At 36.4% G+C, this 26,851-nt stretch overlaps 1 pseudogene; it reads left to right on the top strand.

The window, feature by feature from the left end:
• The first annotated feature begins 24,328 nt into the window (after positions 1-24,328).
• Positions 24,329-25,194, top strand: LOC149253662 (UDP-glycosyltransferase 86A1 pseudogene; annotated as a pseudogene).
• The last annotated feature ends 1,657 nt before the right edge of the window (positions 25,195-26,851 follow it).

Below are 26,851 nucleotides of genomic sequence, written 5' to 3'. Positions count from 1 at the left end.
TGTAGTAAAATTTCAGTTTGTCTCAGGGGCTAGTCACCTTGAAGGTTTGGATGACTCATGGGGCTTCTGTAGTATGTACGAAAGGTTTGTGTAGTGTGTTCCATTGGTTCCACTTACTTAACTAACACATGGGGAGTTGAATCATATCATAGTAACTCTTCATCACATGTTTACCCTGGTTGGATGGTTACTTGGGTAGATGTGGGTGAAGGGTGGTTACATTGGATGCAGTTAACTGAGGTGACATGGCTCTTATCACTCAGTTAGCTTATTAAATTCGAGTTGGAGGAGTTAGAGTTCAGTTGAGCATGTGTGATTTCCAATTTGTAGCAATCAAGATTTGTTATCTTAGGTTGTTTTCAGTTCAACTAGTTCTAACTGTTGGAGGAACTAGTGGAGGGCCGGTTAAACAGTGGGACTTCAATCAAACTCAGTGATCATCCATTTAATTGATCAATCAACCCAGAAAAGCTATTGCATGTAGAGAATTCGAGTTCCCCAAACTTGGTGGATGTTCCAAGGTAGTGTAACATCAGTTGTAGACTAGTCTTGAGTGTACAGGGGTTGCATGTAGTCAGATGATCAACCCAAGGAATTATGCATTCCATTTTGGAGAAATTCCTAAATAACAAGGGTCTAAGTTCTCAAGGAATTAAGGAAATAGGGGATCAAACAAATGCATAAAGTGACTAAGTATGGAAAAAATCTTCTCAGTGAGTAGAGAGAGAGGTTATGCACTTGTGCTCAGTTGAGCAAAGAAATCGTAATACATCTCTATTCATCAAATTAATGTAATCAGGCATTAGGGTTTTTAGCATATTTCTTTCCCCAGAAAAAATATTGTGTGCATGTATGTTATTTCTCATTGCATGTTTGTGATCGATGTTCTAAATTGTGAATTGATTTTCGTAGAGCAGTAGAATAGGTTTGTGTCTTGTGATTTTGATTAAAACTTCATATGCAATTGCAAATCCACATCAAATTTCTATAAGGCGGTCCTCTATATGTCCTATGGGGAATTTTGCGCACTCGAAATGTGTATATTTTCTAAGGCATTTATCCTGATGTTAAGATTTCTTCTCCACGGATAATTGTTCATTTCCAGGAAATTGGCCCCTGAATTCCCAAGGCCACTTCCTAGTCCATTACACTTTTTTACTTGGATGAAATCTTTCCAATATGATATTTTGATGGAGCATCCTATGGTGGGAGTTGCGGATGTGGAGTTTCTCTCCTTATTGGCCCCTCCTTACTCTATCATTTTCATTGGTTTGGAGGATGGGGACAACTGTATAGTTGAAATGTTAGCTTTATGGGGAGCCCTCCAATGCTCATTGTGGCTTAGCATTGACAAAATCCTAAATGTAGGGGATTATCTCTCCATGATCCACTGGATCCAAGGGTGGAAAGCTTTGGAGGTCCCCTATCTTTACAACTGGATGTAGTTGATTTGGGATTTAAAGGACTCATTCTATGAGATCACTTTTCAACATGTTTATAGAAAACAAAACACATAATCTGATGCCCTCTCCAAACATTCTCCGTCTCTCCTTCCCGTACATATGTATTTTGAACAGGTTGTTGATGGTTCGATTTGTGGCCAGGGTACTTTTGAGATCAAATCTTTTTTCGCGTGGAACTTTTTTCCTACTTTCTATGGTATTTCAGTCTCTATCCTCTTTTCTTAGCAAAGCAGTTCATCTGTGTTATCTAATTTTTGTAGTTCTTCCCCTGTGGGTATTATATGTTTTATTTCCGAGATAAGAAGATTTTTTTGTCTTTACATTTTGTCAAGCAACACTCTAGGTTTGTTGTTGGACAACAGACAAGCATACTATCATGATCATGAACTAAGATCATGTAAAACTTTCTCTAATTAATATAGGAATGTTTCGTTAAAAAAGAAAAAAATAAACAAAAAAACAAACTTCGAGCAAAATTTCCTTCATCCAATGATTTTACTTACATTTAACTTTTTCTTTTATAATTATGCTAATATGATTGTATATTTTAGAATTAAAAATGATCTTTCATATTAAATAATGAAGTGCATTCTATCCCCATAATCTAACATTAAATTTGTATAAGAATTAACAACTATCACCGTGTTATATGGCCCTTGTTCGAAGTCTCATCCATTTCCTCTAAAAACATAATACAAAATGTCATCCCTCTCGTCCTTTTCCTCTACAAACAAATGCCAAAACTCGTCTCTCATCAATTTCCAATTGTCACCCTTCCTAATTCTCTACTTGCGAGCACAATGCCATTTTTGTCTCTCCTATCATTTTCCTCTGACATATACATTCCAATAGTTGCCTCTCACTAAACTTCAAGACCATGAGATTGGTGGTCGGGTGATTCATTTTAATGAGTAAATGAATCTAAATCAAAACCAAAAGATGGGAGATTTCGAGTCGTGCATCAATGTATAAGAGAATTTAGAACAATGAAAATATGAGATAAAATTATGCAATGTGCAAGTTTAGTTTGAAATGTAAAAAAATGATATATTTTACTTGGAAGGGATGAAATTTAAAGTATGGAGCTTAAACATGCAAAATTTTAATTGGTGTGCAAATCTATGCACATTTGGCCTTTAAACCAAATAAATACTTTGTCCCTTTGTTTTTGGGATCGCAATGGCAATGGTTTTATTCAACATGATGAGATCGACTATCAAGGTGACATCATTTAAGGAAAATAATCATCCTTGGAAGGTGCTTGAAGTAGGGTGTTTTGGAGAGTCCAATTTCATCTAATCGAGAACATAGTTTCCCTCTTTTGAAGTGACTCCTCTGTAATGAGATTCTAATATTTGCCCTAATTTTCGCTAACTTGGTTCTTACAGTTTTCTTTTTTTCTTGCATAGGGGTCTTGCTAACCTGATTATCACAGTTATCTTGGCCTTACTGGAATTGTTTGTGTTCATCAGCAATTTCATGGACCTATCTTCCTTAATTAACAACGAATTAATTATATTATAACTTTGGTGGAAGGTCTCCATTAATTTCAATCAGGATCTAACTGAGAGAGTAAGTAAATATATTCCTTCACGAAAGGTTTCCACCAATTTAAATCAGGTATCCAGCTGAGAGAGTCTCTCACCGATTCTGATCCAGTATATGACTTAAATACTAAAGTAAAGATCTTCCTTCTCAGTCTCCCACTAGTTTTCATCCAGCATCCAACAAGTGGATATTGATCAGTAGAATCTATTGGTGGCCTGCATCGAAGCAGCATTGCAATAAAAATTTGAGTACTAAGAGTGTTCTCATCTATAAAGTTTGGAAAATTTACTTCATCCATGGATTTGGATTTAATTTCAAAATGGTTTTGTTTCGGGAAAGTCGATATGTTATGCATTTGTTTACTGTAGTACTAGTTTGTTGGATGGGGTGGCTGTGTGGTATTTCATTTGGACAAGTAGGTGAATTTTTAATAGGCTCTACTAATTTTCCAGATATAAGACTCACATGCATTTGAAATTTAGTGATTTTCCTTACATTTATTTTATGATTCAAGTATTGGTATGATTATATGTATAGAGGCATGGACGCTAGCCTAATATGCAATAAATAGGACATAAATCAGTTGAAAGTCCTTACCATGAGAAAGGGAGAAGTACATGAATATTGTGTCATAATGTTATCATTTCGTAAGCCCATTTCCATTACTTTTATGAAGCAATTCATGAGGCATATCTCCAATCTTTATTATCTTCAGTCTCTCTCTCTACAATGCTTCCCTTTACAATTTGTTGTATAGGTAGCTATAGTGATGTGCAAAGACACCTACACAAAAAATGGAAAGGGTAGGTGCAGATGCATTGTATTCAATACATTGGAATACATCACAATGGTTCTTGCTCATCAGATGTCTGGAACACTAGAAAAATTGTATGATTCTCGGAGCCTACTCCCATCTTTTTGCTTCCTGAGAAATGTTTGCCATGGCTGCAACCAATGGTTGTTGTATCTTGAGAATGGTTGATTAATTGAGGGTGACTCCAAGATGGAATCCCCTGTTGTTTTTTGTGAAATACTTGATCAACTTGAATCTGTCCATAAAGTGAGTGCTAGCATCTGTGTTCCAGTGTGTTCAGTGAACGATGATGAGTGGAAAAATAAGCTCATGAAAAATTTGAAGCCTAAGGATGAAGAATTCAGAGGATCCGTAACCAGAAAAGGAAGAACCAATTCTTATGTTGCACTCAAAAATTAAAATAATGGGAATGGATAATGCGATGCAGATTAACAATACAAGTTTTCTTTGTTGGAAACAATGTTAATACTGAGAGGGGGGTGAATCAGTATTAAGGCTAATTTAAACTTTTATGCCAATTCATTTTTACTCATTCAAACTTGGCATACATTATATGAGAGAAACCATTAACAAACCATAACAACAACCATATCAACCAATACAAGCATACACATCATGAGTAGAAAACACATGAGACATAGAGGTTTTACGTGGAAACCCTTTCAGGAAAAAACCACCAAATCTTGTTGTTGTTATTGATGTAAAAATAAGAGCACCTACTCTATTACATCAATTTGTTTGTGAGCCGCCACTCACAGGAAGCAATAACTCCCTTTGATTGTTTGATAGTGCCAACTCCCTCCTTTTGTAGACACCTGATCAGCCTACCAGAAGCACCATATGAAGCACCAACTTCATGGATTGTTTGCAAGAACCAACTTGCAACTCCTTGGATTTATGCAAGCACCAACTTGAAGGAGGCACCAACCCCTAAGCCTTCCCAGACACCCACTAGAGATGGAACCATCAACTTCCTGTATGCAGGCTCGAACCCACACTCAAAGAGGAACTAATGTTCCTTGTAGATGGAAGCTACTCTGCCTGATATCAGCTTTGTCCTCCTCAGCCATTTTTTCCCACGCAACACTCTGTCCTTTCCTCACTCTGCAACAACTCATTTTTCTGCTCAACAACATTCACTAAGACACAACTCTCTCAACGCTTTTTCCACACCAAAACATCATATTATTCTCGACCTTCTGCTCTCATCAACATATGCTCTGCTCTTGGCCTTATTCTTCTACTCTTACAGTTTCAAGATTTTGCACAACAACACAGGCTATCTCAGGGTCTCTTTTCTCTGCATAGTAACTCTCATCCTCTTCTCTGTAGAACATGATCACTTGGCCTCACACAATAATGCACACACACCCACATAGCTCTCCACACAACTCACTAGAAACAATGTTTTCGGGCCCCCACATTTCTCAGCTGCAATCCTGGGTTTTGTTTCACTCCTGCATTGTCGCTGTCACCTATCAATCTACCATTCAAACTACCTGAGTGTGCTCCTAGCATGTTTCTCTATTCGATTGTTACGTCAAAAACTTGACCACTACTCCTATATCAAACACTGGGAATGGGATACAGAACATTTCTCCATACTGAGAATTAATTCTCAGTAAAAACTGCACATCACAACTAGGCTCTCCATGCTAATTAATTTCTCATAGAGATTGAAAGGTACTTCAACATGGCTTCTATGTTCTTCATTTAATTCAATGAGGCATGGATGGGAGATCATAGGTAGCTTATTTCAACTGCGAGATAGGCCCAACACCCTTCCCTGAACATCATGGTCCTCATTTCTCTTGACTCAATGATCTTGACAGCCTCTATTTATTCCAGTGACCAGCTCCTCTATGTGCATTTGCTCTTTCTTCCGACTCATTCATCCTACATACACCTCTATGCTACAATATCATAACCCCATATCTCATAACTTTATTAAGACAAATGTTACGAAATCGTGAGATTCTGACCCATTTTTCTTAGCCTCTTTTCTGCCATAGGAACACTACCTGTGACTGTTGGTATAAAACTTCGGTGTTGCAATCTCGGACACACACATTTTGTAAATTTTATGAAGGTGACATTACGAAATCGCTAGATTTTGATATTAGCCTTTAGCCCCTTTTGCTTCACCCCTTATCACATTTCCACCATAAGATCGGGTGTCGCGACCGACGACATAGAATTTAGGTGCTAAGCTCTTCAGAATCCTTTCAAGGGCCTATCTTCTCATGTTCCTTCTCTCACCCTTAGTTCTCTAGGCTTCCATGACCAAGATCTAACAACATCGGAGCTCCTGATATCAGAACTTTTTGAAATTGCATTTACAGAGGAGTTACAAAAACTCCAACCTCCGATATTTTGACCTTCGAAATGTACTTCCCACATGGCATATTTACAACACTTATGTTCTAAGCCTTTCTCTACGCCCTTGGTTCTTTGGGCTCCCATGACTAAGTTCTAATCAATATCGGAAGCCTCTAATATCGAAACTTTTCTCAAATGCAATTAAACAAGTTTTAAGAAATCCCAACCTCCAATATATACTTCCCGAATAACACCATGCTCTCGTCATCATCTCCATGTGGCATCTCCTTAGTGGTGACACGATTTATTCTATTAGGCCACCTAATAGTGCTGAATTTGACTGCCACATGTCATTCGTACAACCACGTCATGCTGACATCATCTTCCACTGTCAACTCCTGAGGGCCAATCAACTACCGCCATGTGTATTATCTAAGGAGAGAGAAAGTGTCCTTGGTTCTTTGGTTTTGCATACGAATTCCTTTGAAATCTCTGCTCCCTGCAACCAAGCATAGAAATCTCCTTGGTTTCAGAACTCTTAAAATATTTCATTAATAAGAACTTACAAAATTTCAATGTTCCCAAGTTCCAGACCTTCGAGGTTCCGATATGTCGAGGTTCTAATATTCGTCCTTCCGAGGTTCTAATATGCCAAGGTCCTAATATTCGTCCTTCTGAGGTTTTGATATGCTTAGGTTCTGATATTCATCCTTCTGAGGTCCTAGGCCTCTGACCCTCCGAAATTTGAGGTTCCAAAATTCTGCCTGTCCTTTCTATGTCATCTCGGTTCTCTTTTGAATAGACACCCGAGGTTCCGATATCTCGACCTTCCTAGGTTATAAGATTCTGAGTTCCTACTCCCATGGAGCTTTGTTCATAAGCTCCGCCACCATCTCCTCTGATTTTGGAATTACTGCCAACTTTTTCTATGTGCCAAGACTCCTCCAATCACCCTTTAACTCTTCTATAATGGACTTAAGTCACCAAACTTTGACTAGGAGTAACATGCTATCCGAGAGGATATTTTCAGACTTCCACATACCGTTGCAAAGCTATTTTTGAGCACTAAACAACTATGATAACTCTAAGGGTATATAAGTTTATCTCTTGAGGTAGAATATCTTCTAAATCATGGGACTCCCAACCACCATAGCCATCATATTTTGGCTTCTCCAATAGGCCTGCTACTATAGTGATTCTCTACCAGATACTGTAACAACCATAGGACTCCCCCTAAGCTTATCACATCAACCATATCAATGCTAACATCTGCTTCCACAAACATCCATGCTTGTCTGGTTGACATCAATTCTAACACTCTTGCCAACTATCAGACAATGCCAACTACCCAACACATCTCCCAGCATAATTGTTGACATCAATGCCAACACTCTTACAGCCACTAGCCATCCAGATAATTCCAACTATCCAATAATCTCCCCTTTTGGCATTGATGGCAACACCTCAACCTCATCACTTCTTCACTTTGATGGCCAATCCTTATGTTTCTTCCACACTTCTCCTAGCATGAGCCCCCAATGGCTTTCTCTCCTCTAGATGGGCCATCATAGCTTCTCCAATAATTCTCTTCCCCTTTGACATCAGTGGAAAAGAGCTGCAAGCTGCCCTTTTTTTCATGCAAGCACTAGCTATCAATGATAGAGGGTTTGGTTGCTACTGTGCATTCTGCTCTGTAGACTTCTCTTCAAGGGTTAATAGCTACTGCTACTCTATAAATTAGAAGTGTGTGATATGCTCCCCCTGAACATATATTACCTCTTCTTTGAATTTCTCTAGTTCTGAATGCCTTAGGTTGTTGGTTGAATTCTCTCTTTGTCACTGATACATATTTTGTATCAATTAAAATGAATTGACACAAATTAAAATTGCTCATGGTATTGCTACTACTACAATTACAATCCAATAATGATGCATTTCGGCATGCTCTTCATCATTGTTGTTGCTTCATCCTCTATTCTCAATTATCCTGAGAATCTCAATCACTTCTCCCCCTGAGATCATACCTCAAAATATGGACCACTGCTTAAACAATATCAATTGCACTAAGAAATAGATACAAATGAGATAATGTACGAGATAAACTTTTATAGCTCCTTTTTTTTCCAGAAAGAAATGCTCACTTGCAAAAAAGGTTACTCCATATGAGCCCAAACTATCAACTAACATAGCGCTAGCAATTGAAAGTTAAGGTATACACACAACTTATACCAAGTGTGTTCATGAACATAAGACTACTAGGAATAATCAAATTCACAACTTAAATGAAATAAGGGTATTCCACCCAAGGTGAAAACCTTTCATTTAGTCAGAAATATTTCTTCTTGAGGATGACAATTATTACCTTGTACTTCTAAATAAAGCATCTCCCCCTAAGCCAATGCTCTATGATATCTTGCAGTTGCTTCTTCGCATATACGTGGGGACTGATCCTATGGACCTGAATTGACTATGGGCTTCATGTCATTCCACACTTTTGTTGCAGCTCATCTTCTTTTCACAACATAAAATGTTGTGTACTCCCCCTGAAATCTTGTTGAATGCACTCCTCCTCTCTCTTTCAATGCTGATACATTTGAAATAAACAAATACATTATTGTAATCAGCAAGGGGACTTGACCATGCCTTCAATAGTCAGATGCACCTCTATATTCTTGTCTTCTATCTTCCTTCATCTAACTTATTCAACCTCCCTTGAGGCCATTTTCTTCCTTTACTGAAGAGAGATAAAGGATCTACTCCCCCTAGGAAGATCATCCTCCTTATTTTTCCAAAATTTCAATGACCGAGTCCTCAAGAAATCATTACCTTTAAGCTTCTTCTTTGCCCATGTTTGGGCTTTCTCTTGGCTGCACATGGCTAGAGGAAACTTCTCCTTCAAGTCCTCCTTCCTCAACCAAGTCTTCTTCCTACCTTTTTTCCTTACAGATGGGTCTTCTACAAGAGTAGGAGGATCATTCTTCTAATTTCTTCCTCCTATTTTCATCTTGCTCTTTTGACACTGAGAACTGAAGAAAAACTTATATTCCTCAACTCCATTATTTCTTCTTGTCTTCAAATCCTAAGTTGTTACATTTGCTTGCTAATGCTGAGATGCGTGCAATTTCTTCTCATATTTGCAGCTTTCTCTCTTGTGCCCAAGATTGCCACAATTGTAGCATTTGATCTGGCCTAAGAATGGGGCAAGGGAGTTACTATTATTGACAAAATCTGTTAAAACTCATATCGATTAAAATTTGCTTTCTCCTAGCCTCTTTATGCATTCTTGGTTTGATACTACCAAACACATCTTGTTTTCTTGCATGCCATCTACATTCCATGGCTTTATGTCTAAAATTATTGCAAGAAAGACATTAAACATGAAATGGATTTTGATGACAGATGTTACCTTTTCTTTGAAGGCTTTGTCCTTGAGGGGGCAAGGGCTTATGTTGGTTATTATGTGCCTTCCATGGAAGTTTTCATTACGTCCTTGCATTCCTTCTTACTACTACTTGGATTTCTTCTGCTTCTCTCCTTGTTGTTGTTTCTTACCATTATCTTGTTGCCCTTTCTTACCTTGCATATGCTTCCCAACAATTTCTTTCCATTTGTTGTTGTTGGAACCTCGAACTACCTTTACCTCGGAAGTTGACTTTTCAGCCTTCACAATCTCGAAGATTTGTTTTTCTTTGAAACCAAAACTAGCTTTCATGAGAGGGGATCTCTACTTAACAAGCATCTCACTCAAAGACTTTCTAGTCTCCAAAAGCTTTTGGTATTGATACAACTCTTTATTAGCCATTTCTAGGTCATGTCTCAATGAGACTACTTCATTTCATAGTATCTCACAGTGAACTTCTCTTTCACCTAGTTGAATGGTTAACCTCCCATTCAATCTGTTAGCCTCTTCTTATTGAGCATTTATAGTAACTATTGTTTTGCTCAACTTTTCATTCTCAATCTCGTAAATTTCCAATTTCTCTTCTTGATTGAGATTTTCCTTTGATAGATCCTTGACCTCATTTAGAGCAGAGATCAACTTATTTCTAAAGTAGATCCTTTCATTAATATCCTTGTCTTTGCTATCAGAGGTGCTAGCAGAGTTACCACAAAGATCTAAATTCCTCTCTGTGTCCATGGAGTCTTCCACAGGTCTCGAGGATATCCCTTCTTCATCACTACTAGGGGTACTCTTATTTTATCCTATGGATGAGCACGCTTGGGACCCCTCTTCTTCTTCAGAGGATCCCTCTTTTTCTATTGCTACTAAAGTAGGTATATCTTCATTACTACTACTAGATGCATGGTTATATCTATCCTCAAGTGATTCACATGAACATATAGATAATGAGTGACCTATTTATTTACATTTATCAGAAAGCAATAACTTACCTTTTGAGCCACATGGCCTCTCTTCCAGGTCTTCTTCTTCACCATGATTGAAGATCAATAGTTTTCTCACAGCAATAAATATCTTCAATATTTTGAGAATATTTCCTTTTATATGCCTTCTCATTTTTCTTCCTTTTCTTCTTATCACTAACAACTACATGTTCTGGTTCACTGCTAGAGCAACAAGGTTCTTTGACCTCCTCTTGAATTGCATAGCTTTCTCCTCCATATAGACATTGCAATCTGTCCAACATTTCATTTTCTGACTCATAATGCCTCACTTTATTAGCATCTGGATTGTATAACCCTTTCATGATGATTTCTTTGGCTTCTATGTTAAACTCATTCCTCTCTCCATATACCACACACAACCAAATGTCGTCATTGACTATCATCAAGTAGGCTTCCATTCTGATCTTCTAAAGCAGGGAAAATTTTAAGAACCCCCCCTAAATTTATATGTATAATAAATGGGCGAATCTCCATGGTATATAGGAAAAATGGAAGGCGATTTTATCAATAATATAATATGTATATATAATTTTTTGGCGAATCTCTCACCAGGCATGGCTAATATTTTACTCAATTATAAAATCTTGTAATATCTTGGCGAGTCTTTCACTAAATAATAAAACTTTGTAAAGTCCTAGTGAATCTTAACATTGTGAACTCTTAGAGAATTTTTTGAAAAAGTATAAAACCTTATATGACAAGAGCCACATGGTGGCAATATCACTGTTTTTTTCACATTTCCACGACATGGAACTTGTTTATAAAATTATAAAAAAGCCAACCAAGTCCCTTATAATATGCAGGTAAGCTTATAACAGAGTCTAATACCTCTACTATACTTGTCTTCATTCAAGTGTCATAGCTGCTATACTTAACACTGTGAATCACAACTCTCTCAGAACTCAACTCTAGTGTAATTAAAACCTTTGGAAATTGAATCTGACAACTCTATAAAGAGGATTAGTGAAATAGAAGCTTTTGTGAATGAGCCCACTAACTATCACTGCTAAATAATCAATCTAGACTATGAAGTCTTCCATCTTGATCATAATCGTGCTCACGATCAAGGGAGTGCGACCACCTGGCCTAACATAATGGCCATCATAGCTTCCAATAATCAACAACCACCTTGCAAGGACATCCTAGCTCATGTCTCATGAATTTTATTCATCAATCTTAATTGATATAAATCTTATAAAGATAATATTAGAATCCTCTCCAGATTCACTGTTAATACAAGGGTAAGGAAATTTTCTAGCTCAAGGCACCAGCCAATACCAACTTTGGTATTTGTGACCCCTTTGTGGGGATGCACCTACCCTGCCCCGTTGGGTTTTTGCCTTGTAACATAGTTCAAGGATCACAAGACTTTCCAATCTTCCTACTCCATTAGACACACTTTATATGCTATACATAGTGAATGGAAAAGAAGCATTATAGAACACACAATTTCACAGAAGGAAGAAAAATCTTAGCCAGTTCAATATCAAAATCTTAACCACTGATTAATAAAGAATAACAAGTAGTGTAATGAATTGTTCCAAGTTATTTATTTACAAGCTGTAAAGAATGTAGTGGAATGGAAAATATTACTTAGGCAACCCTTCAATATTTTCTATTAATATGTCTGTGCATGTACATATGAAATTAAGAGCATTGTTGAATACAAAGTTTCCTTTTCTCTTGCCTCCATTTTGACAAATCGGTGTGAAATCAGTGTCACTTTGAATCTCCTTTCCTGTGTGGTTGTTTTGACAAATCAATGTGAAATCAAAGTCACTTTGAATTTCCTTTCCTGCGAGGGATCACATCCACAGTTGATTAGTAAAAGATAATCTACTATATATTATGTTCAAGAAACTGATTGCAATCTACAGCGGAAACAAGACCTCAATTCTTATTCTGAATTTGAATATCTCAGGACAACATAAGAGATAAAAATGCATATGGCCTTAGTAGCTAGAAAACAATCACTCCATCATTACAGGACCACCTAAATTTCGGCACTTAATCTAAATAATGGCACTAGTTGCAGTGCTTATTTGCATTAACACCATGGAAAAGCAACAACAATATTTCAAAGCACACTTACTGGAAAAGTTGTAACGTTCCGAGAATATTTAATGATAGCATATGAACCTCGTAGCTATGGTGGGGAAACTAGGGAACCCAAATCTTGGAAGATATCTCATACCAAATCTGAGAAAAAAATAAAAAAGGGAAAAAATCAAAATCTATAAATCAAGCAATGAATTGTTTACAAATCAAATACAATTCCTTTAACTAACAGTTAAATTGTGGTGCTATATTTAAATATGTAGTAAGAGGGGAACTTCAAACCATGGAATATTACCTTTGTCATTATTGTCATCCCTCAGTGACTAAGATTACAAATCAATACTTATGGAAAGATTGTAAGAAATTCTATGAAATAGTAAAGCATAACCTCTATTTTCAAGCAACAAAATCAATACATTGTTACATCAAGAGCCATAATTGATACATAATCAATGAATCAAGTCCTTGTATGGCACAGGCTTGTTTCACAACCTCTGTTTTCTCAATAACAGAATCAAGACATTGTATGTGGTTATTGCCAAAAGGAAATTGCATTCTAATTTGGAAGAGGATCTTATCAAAAGACATGGATTTATTCAAAGCTACAAAGCCTAATGGGTTACTGAAAAATAAGTTGGAATATGGGATCATGATACTTAAATTGAAAAAATATGCTTTCCTTTTAGAAACATTACAGTTATACAATGTTTTTTGAAAGCATTAGAATTTGAAATTGGGCCTTTCTATCAAGACAAATTTTCATTAACAGAATGTACTTTCCTACCTGAAACGTTGTAGATATCCAAGAAAAACTTGAAAAGCATAAGAGAACTTAGCATAATGTACTTTCTTTCCTTCCTTAACATTCTTAAAGAGTTGAGGTTCCCCAAGTCATCAGGTAACTTTCAAAGGAAATGACAGTTAGTAATAGTCCAATTCACAACTGAAGATGTGTCACAAATACGAGGGGGCATCTCCTCCAAATCACAAAAGTGCTCCAGGTTAAAATCTAGCATTACTGGAAGCTTAATGCTTGACTGGGTGTTATTGAACCCAGACATTTTTCCAATCTTCACTAAAAGCTTAAAGATAGATTCTCTAAGTTCTACATGACTTTACTATGCTCTTGAAGTGGGGGCACATGCAGCCTCTCCAAGTGAATAGTCTTAAACTAAGTGAAGATAAGGCCGATAGATCATTCAATGTGGATCTATTTAACTCATAATTGAATACTATGTCTCTCTTGAACCCATGATTGAATACTATTAGGACTTTCAAATTTTTCATGGAACTCAAAAATGTTGGAAGAAAGTATTTGCTTCCATAAAAGAATAAAACTAAAGCCTCTGCTTGAGGACAATTGATGTCACACCACTAATAGTTCTCCATGGAATCTATATAGGTAAACCACAAATGCAGAATTCCATTAGAATATTGTGTTTATTGAATACACAAATAAAATCATTGCATTTCTTTAAAATATTTTTGAAATCAAAATTACTGAAATTACATATCAATAACCTAGTGGGTGTAGGATAAAATTCACCCATGTCATTCACAGAAATCATGAGAAAAAAACCTAATACTATATATAAAACCAAGAAAAATTCAAATTCATCACTTCTAGGGACCTCGTAACCACCCTGCCAATACACAAGTATGTTCCTGTTTGCAGTTAGAAAAATTACCCAAATTACAATCTGTTTACTCCAGCCTATGTTGGAAAGTTATAGAAGGATGACTAGTGCAATCAATCCATTCCTTTTAGCCCTGGATTTGTTTCAGTTTAAAACAGAAGTATACAAATATACTCGTCCAATGTCTATGCTTTAACCATTCAACTTAAGATGTTTTTACAATATAATTTCCTAAGTCTATTTAATATCTTCATTATCATAAAAACCAACCTATATCCATCTTAACTCCACATCTACGACTCTTAGGGGGATGAAATCTATTTATCCCTCTGAGCACTTGGTAGACCCAGAATTAAGATGGATCTAAGATGATAGAATTTTTCCCCTTTAAATAGTCTATGCTTACATGAATACCATGGGTCAATACCATGGGTTATCATAAACCTGGAGCTTAAAAATTACTATTAGTAATTTATAAAAACTAATAAAATTAATAGTTTATTTTTATTTTATTTTTTATTTTAACCAAGCTAAAATGTTTAACATACATTAAATTACAACATCCATTTTTACTCTTGATCCACCAAGCCCCGAGAGGGATCAAATATTTTTTCACTCTATTCTAGTTTGCATATCACGATATTTGATACCTCTCGGGGGTTAGTAGATCCAAAGTAAAGATGGATCTATGCTGGTTTAATTCCCCCATTTAAATAGGCTACATTCCAGGTGAATACCATGGGTCAATAACATGTTCCATTTTGGTGAATGCCATGGGTCAATACCATGTGCCATTTTTATTTTTATTAATACTAATATTAGGGTTAATAATGTCTTTTTGCATGGTATTAATAATAATCTAGCCCATGGTATTTGTCCCATAGTATTTTGCCCATAGGTTTCACGTAAATATAACGCATTTTTTGAGTGTTTGTAAATAGAAGGTGACTTATGGAGTAAATATAAAAAATGTTTTATTTGTTTAGCATACCTCTCGTTTATTTATATTTTTATTAATTTACCATACCTCTTTTACAAATATGGTGTTCGTAAATATAAAGTGACTTATGGAGTAAATATAAAAAATGTTTTATTTGTTTACCGTACCTCTCGTTTATTTATATTTTTATTAATTTACCATACCTCTTTTACAAATATGGTATTTGGCCCATAGGATTCACTTAAATAAAACCTCTTTTTTGAGCCTTCATAAATAGAGCGAGGGTTATGGACTAAATATAAAAAGAGGTTTTATTTATTTACCATACCTCCACTTTACTTATATTTTTATTTTTTTACACCCTTGCATGTATATAAGGTGACTTTAGGAGTAAATATAAAAATGTTTTATTTATTTACCATACCTCTCATTTATTTATATTTTTATTAATTTACCGTACCTCTCTTATAAATATGGTATTTGGCCCATAGGATTCACTTAAATAAAACCTATTCTTGAAAATTAGGGCGAATGGAAGGTTGTAACTCCTAATTTCAAGGGCTAAATTTACCTTTTTTACCCTCTCCCTTAAAATAAGGTGGGTTATTTGAGGTGATTTGTAAAAATGTACTATGATACAAAATATTCGCCCACTAAAAATTTAAAACCCCTTAATTTCGCCGAAGGGCGAACATTCACCCCTAAAATTTTCCATGTTCTAAAGCTCATAGTCTGATCCATTTAAAAATGGATCTCCTTCTATTGTTAGCCAAAATTGATTAGCCATTGTTTCCTTATGATCTACCTTCTAGAGATTAAGTTAGTCCTAAGGGAACCAGGCTCTGATACCAATTATTGGAAACAATGTTAATATTGAGACGGGGTGAATCGATATTAAGGTTAATTTAAACTTTTATGTTAATTCATTTTTACTCATTCAAACTTGGCATCCATTACATGAGAGCAACCATTAACAAACCATAACATTAGCCATATCAACCAATACAAGCATACACATCATGAGCAACAAACAAATGAGACACATAGGTTTTATGTGGAAACCCTTTTGGGAAAAAACCATCAAAGTTTGTTGTTGTTATTGATGTAAAAATAAGAGCACCTATTGTATTACATCAATATGTTTGTGAGCCACCACTCACAGGAAGAACCAACTCCATTTGATTGTTTTCTAGCACCCATTAACAGGAAGCACCAACTCCCTCCTTTTGTAGACAGATGATCAACCTACTAGAAGCACCATATGAAGCACCAACTTCATGGAATTGTTGTAAGCACCAACTTACAGTAGCTTGGATTTATGCAAGCACCAACTTGCAGGAGGCACCAACCCGCAAGCCTTCTCAGACACTGACTAGAGATGGAAGCACCACTTCCTGTATGCAGGATCCAACCCACATTCTAAGAGGAACTAATGTTCTCTGTAGATGGTAGTTATTGTGCCTGATATCAACTCTATTCTCCTCATCCCTTTTTTCCCACTCAATGCTTTTTCCTCTGCTCACTCTAATTTAGCTCATTGTTCCGCTCAACAACATTCACTAACACACAACTCTCTCAGCACTCTGTCCACACCACAACATCATACTACTCTTGGCCCTCTGCTCTCAACAACATACACTCAACTCTTGGCCTTGTTCTTCTACTATGGAACTTTTGACCATTCACACAAAAGCAAAGGATATCTCTAGGTCTCTTTCATTTGCATACATACTCTCGGCCTCTTCTCTATAGAACAGGCTCACTTGGCCTCACACAACAATGCACACACACCCACAAAACTCTCCACACAAGTCACTAGCAACAATGTTGCCTTCTCCCACATTTATCAATTGCAATCCTAGGTTTTGTTTAACTCTTGCGATGTGTGTGTTAACCATCACTCTGCCATTCAGACTACCCAAGTGTACTCCTAAAATGGTTCTCCATTCTGTTGTTATGTCAAAAAATTGGCCACTGCTCCTACATTAAACACTAGGAATGGGCTACTACACATTTATCCATAGTGAGAATTAATTCTCAGTCAAAAATTCACATCACAACTAGGCTCCCCATCCTAATTAATTTCTCACAAAGCTTGAAGAGTACTTCATCATTGCTTCTCTATTCTTCATTTAATTCAATGAGGTGTGCACAGGAGATCAAAGGTATCTTATTTCAACTCTGAGACAAGACCAACACCCTTCCTTGAACATCGTGGTCCTCATCGCCCTTGACTCAACGATATTGATAGTCTCTATTTATTCCAACAACCAACTCACCTATGCGCATTTACTCTTCATTGCCCAATGTCGAATCATTCATCCTACATACATCTCTGTGCTGCAATATTGGAGTCCCATATCTCATAACGTTATTAAGACAAATGTTACGAAATCGTGAGATACTGAGCCCCTTTTGCTTAGCCTCTTTTCTGCCATAAGATTGATGCCTGTGACCAGTGGTATAAAAATTAGGTGTTGCAATCTCAAACCCCCACATTTCGTAACTTTTATTAAGGTGATATTATAAAATCTCCAGATTCTGATATTGGCCTTTAGCCCCTTTTTCTTCACCCCTTATCGCATTTCCACCATACGATCGGGTGTCGTGACCAACGACATAGAATTTAGGTGTGAAGCCCTTCAGAATCCTACTGGGGGGGATATATTCTCGTGTTATTTATCTCGTCATTAGTTATCTGGGGTTCCACGACCAAGCGGCAAAAACATCGGAGCTCCTGATATCAGAACTTTTTCAAATTGCATTTATAGAGGAGTTATGAAAACTCAAACCTCTGATATTCCTACCTCCAAAATGTACTTCCCACGTGGCATATTTGCAACACTTAGGTGCTAACCCTTTCTCTATGCCCTTGGTTCTTTGGGCTCCCACAAGTGCCAATCAACATCAGAATCCCCTTATATCATAACTTTTTTCAAATGCAATTACACAAGAATTACAAAATCCCGACCTCCGATATGTACTTCCCGAATAATGTCACGCTCTCATCATCATCCCCATGTGGCATCTCCTTAGTGGTGACACATGTCACCAGGATTTACCCCATTAGGCCACCCAATAGTTTATACTCTCACTTCCACGTGTCCTAAGTACAGTCACGTTAAGTTGATTGGTGCTTGGTCATGGGAGCCCAAAGAACCAAGGGCATAGAGAAAGGCTTAACACCTAAGTGTTGTAAATACGAGGAGAGAGAAAGGGTTCCTAGTTATTTGGTTTTACATACAAATTCCTTTGAGGTCTATGTTCCTCACAACCAAGCATCGAAAGCTCCCTAGTTTTGAAAATCTTAAAATAATTCATTAATAAGAAATTACGAAATTTTGATGTTCCGAAGTTCCAGACCTCCGAGGTTCTAATATGCCAAGGTTTTGATATTCGTCCTTTCAAGGTTCTAATGTGCCAAGGTTCTGATGTTTGTCCTTCCGAGGTCCCCATATGTCAAGGTTCCGATATTTGTCCTTCCAAGGTCCCCATATGTAGAGGTTCTAATATTTGTCCTTCCGAGGTCCTGAGCCTCTAACCCTCTGAAATTCTGGGTTTCAAAATCCAACCTGCTCCTTTCCATGTCATCTTAGTTCTCTTTTGAATAGACCTCTAAGGTTCCAAGGTCTCGACCTTCCGAGGTTCTGAGGTTCTGACTTCATGCTTCCTCAGAGCTTTGCGTAGAGGTTCTACCACCATCTCCATTGAGTTTGGCATTGCTGCCAACTTTTTCTATGCGACAAGACTCCTCCAATCACCTTTTAACTCTACTATAATGGACTTAAGTCACCAAACTTTGACTGGGAAAAGCTCCTGATCCAGGATGCCATTTGCAAACTTCCACACACCATTGGAAAGCTCTTTCATAGCACTAACCAACTGTGCTAACTCCAAGAGTATCTAAACTAATCTATTGAGGAATAATATCTTCTAAAGCATGGGACTCCCAACCACCATAGTCATCATTTTATGGCTTCTCCAATAGGCCTGCTACTATGGTGATTCTCTACCAGAGATTGCAAAAAACATAAGACTCCCCCTAATATTGTCACATGAAGCATATCAATGCTAGCATCTGCTGCCATAAACATCCATGCTAGTCTGGTTGACATAAATTCTAGCACTCTTGCCAACTGTCAGATAATGCCAATTGCCTAATGAATCTCCCAACATAATTGTTGACATCAATGTCAACACTCTTGTAGCCACTAGCCATCCAAACAATTCCAATTGTCCAACATGATTCTGTAAGTATGGTGCCAGATTTGGCAATAACATTAATCATCCTTTACCTAAATTTTTGGCTTAAAGTAGATGACTTCTCCAGCTGGTTTCTAGCGCTGATGGCATTGGAACGTTTTTGTGAAAGACTCAATTCTGACATTTGTGCCCATTACTTTCTAACCAGAAGTTGCGTCAAATCTAATGCAATTAATACCAACATATGCCAAGTGTTATTCTTTAGAGATACACTTCAAATAGGTGTACACTTAGTCGATTTGCAGTTGTATGTGGCCTGCATTTGTAGTATCAATTGGATGGTGCTTATTGGATTGGAAGGAGGCGCTAATAAATGGTATCATAAGCATTCTATGCTACCCTCTAAACCTAGGATGGTTGTGATATTATTGGGAATTTTTATTGCTTTGGTAATGGATAGCTCTGATTTGAAATTATGTTTGCAAATCAGAAGAATGTGCCATTTTAGGGGAAGAAATCATAAGAAAATTACTCTTATCATTTGTGCAACCATTTTTTGCGAATACTTTTTATTGTAGCATCCAGTGCAATAGCAAGAGTTGTGGGCATGGAATTTTTTGGGAGATGGATATATAGTGCTTTGCAATGCCTATATTGGATGAAATGGATGACATACCTCCTTATCTTTCAAAGTCGTCCATATTTACCGAAAAGAGAACTAAACTGGTGGTATGATAGTTGTGGACTGTACATCACCTGTTCTGTAGTTTTTCTTAATGCGATCTTAGCTGGAGTTAAAGCTAAATGGGAGTTTTCATAATAATATGACTTAGACTGATATATATTCGATGGGTCGAAGGTTAAACTCTCAATGATTTGCACCTTTACCGAATAGTTCTTAACACTGATTCTGTTCGTTACATCCTCTGACTGCCAACTCATCCAACTAGCACCTTACAATGATTCTGGATGATTTGCATCTTCCAACTACTCCATTTAAACAAATGGTATGACGATAACTCATTTCTTCCACTGATGTGACAACAAATTTCAAATGATGGAATTTATGGTGCATGACCTACATCAATTAAGGTTCAATATCTTTAGTAATTCGCTCCATGTTCAATCCTCATTCCTGGAATTTTCAAAATTTCCTGGCTAACTCTGAAATAGGTTGAAGCTTGGTACATGGAGAAGGAAAAAAGGTAATCTACCAAATGTCTCAATTCTGTGTTTAACAAGTGTTCAAGAATTGTCGCTGAAGATTAACCTGAATTGAAGGGTTTATCAGGCAGAGACTCATTTACTTGCAGTTAGATCTTCATACTCCATTAGTTTACCTAGAGTGAAATATTCATAATCTAATTTATGAAAGTATGAAATTTCAAAGTTATGTCAATGATTTACATTGTATAGAGCTCTCTACATTTATTTAGTTTCTATTTTTGTTACTTTTGAATTGAATTTTCTTAATGTTAGTTGTGTATGGATTCCCCAATATCTCAGTTGCTTAGGCATGGAGGTATGGGATTTTGAGTGCAATTATTTTGGGGTTTTAATTTTGAACCCCTATTGCAACAAAACATTTGCATACATTATTGTGTTTTGGGAGAATTGTTTGAATTGAAAAGCTATGGCCTGCCTTTAAACATTTATTCAGTCTTTAATGGAGAAAATATTGAGTTATTTGCAAGTTTAATATGTTCTAGATATGAATATACAACCTGGTTATTAGGTGTTTCTTAATTTATGCATGTCAATTTTTTGCATAATTTGTTTATTGAGGAAATCTCTTGGGTAAAAAGAAAAAAATAAAATAAAAAACACCCTCTAATATATTTCCTATTATATTTCCTACTATTTAAACAATGATACATTATATGCAAGAACTCAAATTGAAATTCAACAAATAGAATAACAAGTCTCATACTTGTTATAGGTTCAATTGATTGGCCTATAGATGCAAAATCAACATTTTAGTCTAATTCAGACAAACCTATAGTTTGCAGTCCTGATTCATGCTCTGCCATTCACAACTCAGATAACCCCAAATATCTCTGCACAATGGCACGCTGCCCATTTGAAAGTATTGACATGCATCCCTACATGCCCCCCCACCTAACATTTTATTGTGCCTATGGGGTGTCATCTTTATGGGTGAGTTGATGAGAGACAGGTTGTCAGTGCATTTAGCCAAAGGCAGTGCTTAAAAATCGCATATTCCATTCACTATCATAGTCCATATATGTTGCAAGATTAGATTGAGGAGTCTTGGCCTTTCACAACCAATTAGGTGAAGCGGGGAACAAGGGATTTTCCTATTGCTTTGTCAGCCATAGATTTTATGACAATCTCCATGTTTTCTATTTGGAGTCTACAATTCGCAAGCAAGGTAAGGTCCACGTGACACCAATGATTAATAATTTGAAAGTATCCTTATTTCTACTACTTAGGTATTGAAGGAATCAACACAAAGGTCTAGAGGTTCAAACTCCCATATAGACTGACTAAATTTTGCAAGGAAAGGAATGGTGACCTGATTGTTGATTTTGGTATGGCCTAGACCATGCTTCCTACATCTCTGCACAGAAAGTTCTTAAAACAAGATCAAGTCCACAGTTTGGTACACTAGGTCTCTTGACTATGAAGCTGCTTTGGGGCTAGATCTCTGCTACAATATTCCCACTGCATAGATGTCTTTTATTGTGTTGCCAACCTTTTCATTGCACTCCAAGAACAATTCTACAATGACACTTCTTGTAGAGAATTGTATGTTTATAATGTATGATTTGAATGATGCTACTACAACTTGTACTAGTGCTAGTATCGTTGCTACTGCAGTGAAATGCCTAATTATATTGAGAAATGGAGATAAAATGCATGGACCTGCTAGAGTTTTGGGTTGCTATCAACAACAAGTCCTTCATGATTTCAACCAAAAATTTCCTTCATAATTTCAACTAAAAAAGTGTATCCGAACAACTTCAATCTCAAATGCACAATTTACTGTCATTTTCAATTTTGTATAAGTAAAGCTCTAGACCTAAATTAGATTTCAATGGTTGAAAATCTTCACATCACTGAAGGTTTAGGCAAGTTATTTACAAATGTGAAGGTTTAGGCAAGTTATTTACAAATTCTAAATCATCATAGTAACTTAGATTGCATATATCATGTTTTTTTTAAATATAGTTACACCAGCACAAACATACATTTTGTCCACAAAATTCTTCTTTGATAAAACATAATTTATTTTGATCCCAGACTTGTGAATAACCTGAAATATGAAATTATATCACCTACAATTTACAATAAATTGTAGTGCATTGCTTTCTACTTTCCAATAAACTTTGGCATTCATTTCAAGAAAAAATGAAATAGAATTTCTTGGATAAAGCAGCTTTCAACTGGCACTAGATCAGAGTTGGGTGAGAATAAAGATATTTAAATTGCAGTGCATTGCTTCCTATCTCTAATAGAAAAATTGAATGGGGTTTCTCGGACAATGCGTCTTTCAACTAGCACTAAGTAGAGTTGGGTGAGAATAAAAATAGTTAAATATAAAGTTTTATTCACAAACATGAGATTCTATCACACAATTACTCCACCCTACCATATTGGCAGTCTAACTCGATTTAATTTTAATTTAAAAATTAACTTTGTATTCTTTAACTTTTATAAATGTTATGTTTGTATTTATTTTTAAGGTTAAAATATATATTTTGTATTTACTATTCTATATTTACAAATCCAAATTGGCCTATCTTATCACAAATATTAATATATTGTGGATAAATTATTTATACACTAATAATAAGTCTCAGACTAAAATATAATTATCATATATGTTGAATTTCAAAATTTAAACCATATATATATATATATATAATTTTAAAATAAAAACCTCTCAGTTGAATCTAATTACTCAAATCAAATATATTAATATTACTAAATGTTATTGAGTGGTAGATATGTAGTTGTAATTAGGCCGATAGACCTTCCTATGCATCAACTTTTTCGTCAACACTTTTATCCTGCTCCGTTTGATCAGGTGAGACACTTTCAACCGTTGATTTGAAGTGTCACTGCTTTTTCCAGCATGGCAAGATATTTTCACTGCTTTTTCCCGTTCTTTTATGTTACTCTTGAAGATATTTTTACTGCTTTTTCTGTTTTGAAGATATTTTTACTGCTTTTTCCGTTTCTTTGGTTTTCCAGTTGTTGTGGCTATTCTTCTTTCCTGACTTTTGGCAAATACGATTCTTCTTCCTGACTTTTGGCAAGCACTAATTAGTATTAAATTATATACCTCATACACCCATTAAAACTACCTGCCGCGAACTCTTTAGACTTAATCCCCAAACCCCCACAACCGCGGTTTGAAGCTCTGTAAAGAGCTTTTCGAAATTTGACTTCCATTCTCTGATTTCTCTAATGTGTTCCACTCGCTGGTGTGGTTTGTTCTGGGCGCAGTTTTGCATTTATGTTGAGCTCACTATATTCCGCCGAGACCCATCTGACTTAACAGAATTTTGTTGTTGTTCGAGGGGTTCTACACTGGCCCCTCAACAGCTTCCATCTTCTTCTACGATAGAAATCTCGGCTCGATCTGCAGGCCATTACCCGACAGGTGCTTATTTTCCTTCAAATTGTCATAAACATATGTGTTTTTGTTCTCTAGATAAGAGTTGTTAAATATATATATATTTCTACAAATGGTAACTGAATTCATGTTTTTGGACTGCAGGGGTATTGTTTCACCTACACGCAGGTTCTGGCAGTCAGAAGGCTCAGGATTTCACCAAAAGTTTTGGTTGTTCGGCTCTCGGGTTGATTCCAACTCAATATATCGATTCTTACCAATAGTTTCTTCCTTAAACTGGTATGGATACCCATAATTCTAATTGGGTTCGCTCTTCGCTGGATACCCTGAAATTCTCTAATGGGTTCTGCTCGCTGTTGTGGTTTGTTCTGTGCGCAGTTTGTTCTTGGCAATTCTTTTGACGATCTCGAAAGAAAGGAAGTGAATTTGAACCCTCCGGTACTGCATGTTGGTCCGTTGCTTCCCTCTGGTTTTTTGAACGGTGAACATTCCAAGGACATGAGAGTTGGAACGAGCATTTGGACAGAATGTGACTGTTCCGAGTGGCTGGATGCAAAGCCTAATCGTTCGGTTCTATACGTTTCCTTTGGGAGTATGGTTCATGTGACTAAAGCTCAGCTGGAGGAAATAGCGATGGGTTTGAAGGACAGCGGGCAGTTGTTCCTCTGGGCTCTTCGTCCAGACATAGTCTCTTCAACAGTCTCAGACAGCTTACCCCACGGTTTTCTGGATGAGATAAAAGGGCAGGGGCTCGTTGTTCCATGGTGCAATCAGCTGCAAGTGTTATCCCATCCGTCCGTTGCGGGATTCGTTACTCATTGCGGATGGAACTCAATGCTTGAAAGCATAGCTGGTGGAGTTCCCATGGTAGGGCTTCCATTTTGGGCGGATCAATTCACCAACAGCAAGCTCATGGTCGATGAATGGAAAATTGGATACAGATTGAGTGGTGGGAAAGGACTGATACTAAAGAAAGAGATATCCAGAACTATCAGAAAATTGTTCAGTGACGAAGGGACGGAGGTAAAGAAAAATGTCGAGGCTCTAAGAGACAATGCGAGGACTGCGGTGCGAAGAGGAGGATCTTCGGATATAAACATTGAGAGCTTCCTAGAAGGTTTGAAGGGGAACCGTATCGGTAAATAACTGCATGATGGTGAACCTTCTCACACATGTTTATCACTCGTATGACGCATGATGTTTGAGCTGAGTTTATAAATGTTTTAGTTGAATTCATACAAAATTATTCGTATAAATTGGAAGTTATTTAAATTCGGAAGGGAAAAAAATTGAAATTGAGCGCTATTTGATCCTGTCTTTATATCTAAAATGTGTGGTTTCAAAACAATAAAACGACTTTAATTTAATTTCGTGGTATTCTAATATGTGCTTCGTTCCCTTTCTATTTAAGTAGAGGATGATTTAATCGATTACGCTGAATTTTACCAGTGAATCATTATAACTATTTTCGTTTATCATAAGCTTAAAGTTTTATATAATTTTTGTTTTTTATTTTTTTTAATAATGATGGTGGTTATTCACATCATTAAAATAAATAAATAAATGAATATTTATTTATTTTACAATTTTAGTTTTGTATTTATAAAATTTAATAGAAGTGTTTTAAATAAGTATATTTTGTTATGAGTTAAAAAGTTAAATAAAGACGTTAAGGGAAAATGTTTTCCCAAAAAACTCCATGGGTCCCCTTAACAGTTGGATTTAGCAACCATTACTCCTCCATTGAGGTTTAGCCAAAAAGGACATCAAAAAATATATGGAAATTGTTTAATTATGTAGCCATTGACAATTACTTGCATTGATGCTTGGTGGGAATTCTAACCAAACAATGTTCATATATAGAATTCTAAGACATATGGATCGCCATAGAACATAAGAGAACTAAACATAGCAGATACAAAAGTGAGTGACCAAGTGACATAATAGACTATTAGTCTAATATTATGACTTGAAAATGAGCATTGGAGTTGCCTTGGTTTCGAGTTGACGGTGCAAAGCCACTGAATAGAGAAAGTGAAGTCTTCGTTTGCGAAACTTCCTAGGCTCGGGAGTCCACCTGAAGATGTTTCCAATGATTTCAATATCAAAGAAATATGGTCTGCCACCAAATTCCCTTGTTCCCTGTTGAAGGATATTGTTCCTCACTTTAGGTGGAATAGATTCAAAATGGTAAGTGACAGAGTTCTAGCCAAATAAACACCGACATTAAGAAGTGGATGCTCTTGTCACACCACCCCGACAACTACCTTGACACAGCCTCAGAGCCATGAAAGGACTTATAATAACCAAAGATGACCAAACTAGTGTATGACTAGACATAATTGGTGTTACCCACAATGGAACATGTGGTTTATAATAATGGCGAGGTGAAAATATAGGTAGATAGGGATTGGAATTTGAGTGAATAGGCCATGTTAGAAAGGCGTCGTCAACCACTAAAAGGATGATTGGCCTTAGATATTGTTGTAGGTATTCTTCTTGTAGACACTGGTGTTGCTGGTGGGGAAGGCATATAGAGATGTGCAAAATATTGTTAGGAAGATTAGGCACGTGATTTTTTTAGAACCAAATGGAAAATGTGCCTCAGTACTAGACACCACATAGTTCATGCTTTTGAAATTTTACTCAGAGAAAAGAAAAGATGGATTTGGTATTGCATATGAATGAGATGTATTCTTCGTATATGCTTGGCCATCTATAGAGGTTTCTTGATTTTGGGTAATTAACTTACTCTAAAATGAAATAAGACATTCAATGTGTTCTTTGTAATATAGATATAAACAAAACATCTAAAGAAAAGTAATTGCACAATGATCCAGTCCAAGAAAACAAGGTTTTCCA

This window comes from Pinus tabuliformis, chromosome 7 (genome assembly GCF_031772625.1).
Source record: "Pinus tabuliformis cultivar Carrire ecotype Pingquan chromosome 7, CPIR1, whole genome shotgun sequence".
Classification (NCBI taxonomy): Eukaryota; Viridiplantae; Streptophyta; class Pinopsida; order Pinales; family Pinaceae; genus Pinus; species Pinus tabuliformis.
The sequence above is the reverse complement of the archived record's forward strand: the minus strand, read 5'-3'. Positions and strand labels throughout refer to the sequence as shown.